We start from the raw sequence: 2,135 nt of genomic DNA, 5'->3' as shown, positions 1-2,135 counted from the left end.
TAAGTGCTTAAACAGAACCAGTGTGGGTTAAGACTTGAAGTAGACGTTAAAGCAACGTTAAAGCAACTGAAGTGAGAAAGCAGGCTAGTAGAATTCACCAGAGCAGTACAGAGATGCTGTCACAGAAACACCGGAAATGACACAACTCGCTTACCGCAATACGTCAGCACGTCCACCGTCTACACCTATTGGATCCAATTTCTGATCTGTTCTGTACGACATCTATCGCACGTCTGTCCGTCCTGGAAGAGGGATCCCTCCTCAGTTGCTCTTCCTGAGGTTTCTACTGTTTTTTTTCCCTGTTAAAGGTTTTTTTGGGGAGTTTTTCCTGATCAGCTGTGAGGGTCATAAGGACAGAGGGATGTCGTATGCTGTAAAGCCCTGTGAGGCAAATTGTGATTTGTGATATTGGGCTTTATAAATAAAATTGATTGATTGATTGATTGATTGATTGATTGAATAGTGAATAAAAATAAAGAGCAGGCAGGCGTTGAGGATCTGATGGTGTTTTGTCTCTAAACAAACCAACATTAGATTCATGAATATGTGAATACAGTTTGGTGTGGAGTCATCATTCACACATTCATCTGTGAAATTAGCCTGTTGGTAGAAGTCATCAGTCCCAGTAACGTGTGTCACACACCCTGCACATGTTGTTAAAGACATTCCTGAGTTACAGCTAATAACCAGTAAATGTTGGAGCTCATCTTTATCATCCCACAGGGAAGGAACCTGTTTTGCAGACAGTCTCACATAACTTTGCTCGCTTGAACTGAACCTTACTGTGCCGACAAACTCTTAAAGAACCAAAGGAAACTGAGTCAACATGTGTTTTATCTGAGACGATCAAGTTTTCAGTCTGTTCGTCACCGCAGACATTTTTATTGCAGCAGAATGAGTCTGTTGGACTGAAAGAGCTGCTGATCATATTCAGGTCGGATATGTAAAGTTTAATTTGTACTGTCACACTAATGACGTATATGACATGAATACCATATCGTGTAGTATGAACATATTCACTGAGGTGGTTTAATGACAGATCTGAATGTCCTGCTCCTCTCCGCCTGATGAAGGTGAAGAACAGACACCAGTCTTCATCACCACTGTCTGTGACATGGTCACATGTCTGACTGTGACTCAAGACAAGTGTCTGTGAGCAGCAACATTAATATGAACTCCTCCATGTTGTGTCAAAGCTCAGTCACATTCCTGGGAGCTGTGTGTTCAGATGCTAACAGTTAGCTGACACTAAGGCAGCAGGTTAGCCTGTTAGCATAGAGCCGGAACATTAGCAACATGCTAACAGCTCAAACACCAGCTTCCTGTTGTAAAAATGTGTTTACGTACCGAGTTCGACCCGTCAACAGCTGCTCCGTTAAATGAACACGTTAATCACGTTAGTTTTCATCATGTCTTCACCACAGACCTCTGCTACTGCTGACAACACGGCGCCGTCTGATGACGTCAGAGCGACAGGAGGTGGTAACGTGGCCGAAAACACGAGAGCACAAAAACACTTTTGTTTAAAGATTAAAAAAATAAAAATCATTCATATGTGTGATATTATTATTATTATTGGTGTTACTGAGTAATGGATGTTGATGTGACGGAGAAATAAAACTTTATTTGAACTCATTCAACACAACAAGATAAAATCTTTCACATTCCTCCAAACAGGTGCTGAGCAGTGTGAGGCCCCGCCCTCTGTCTTCAGTGTCTCTCACACAACTTTACATTTGTCTTGAAAGTCAGTTTGATTTATTTCCCTTTGTGTCTTTTCTTTTTTGGAGCCCTGATGTTGCTCATAGAGGAAAGACATGAAACTTGTTTCCATGACGACAGAGAAAACAGATTTATATAAATCCCTGTAAACATGTCAGTGTGAGTGAAATGGTCCTGCAGTGAATGTGTCACAGTGGGACTAACAGACCCAGATCATGTGACTCCTGCATGTATACAGTCAATCAGACCCAAACTGGCCGAGACGCTCTGAGCATGCTCCACAGTTTCCGCCCCGGGCTTTGACCCGAAAGTCCAATAGCATTAAATGTGTAAGAGAAGAAGAAGCTGGTGACAACATGGAGAAATCTACATCCAGAGCCGTGACTTTTTGGACGGACCAAATGTACAGAGCT

At 42.2% G+C, this 2,135-nt stretch overlaps 1 protein-coding gene across 1 annotated transcript in view; it reads right to left on the bottom strand.

The window, feature by feature from the left end:
* Window positions 1-1,493, bottom strand: part of entpd6 (ectonucleoside triphosphate diphosphohydrolase 6) — a 31,690-nt gene extending 30,197 nt beyond the window's left edge. The window contains exon 1 of the mRNA XM_050071691.1: window positions 1,348-1,493. The gene's annotated coding sequence lies outside the window, so the exon portion shown is untranslated. The remainder of the gene's footprint in view (window positions 1-1,347) is intronic.
* Between the last annotated feature and the right edge of the window lie 642 nt (window positions 1,494-2,135).

Source organism: Epinephelus moara, chromosome 19 (assembly GCF_006386435.1).
Source record: "Epinephelus moara isolate mb chromosome 19, YSFRI_EMoa_1.0, whole genome shotgun sequence".
NCBI classification, from domain to species: domain Eukaryota; kingdom Metazoa; phylum Chordata; class Actinopteri; order Perciformes; family Serranidae; genus Epinephelus; species Epinephelus moara.
The sequence above is the reverse complement of the archived record's forward strand: the minus strand, read 5'-3'. Positions and strand labels throughout refer to the sequence as shown.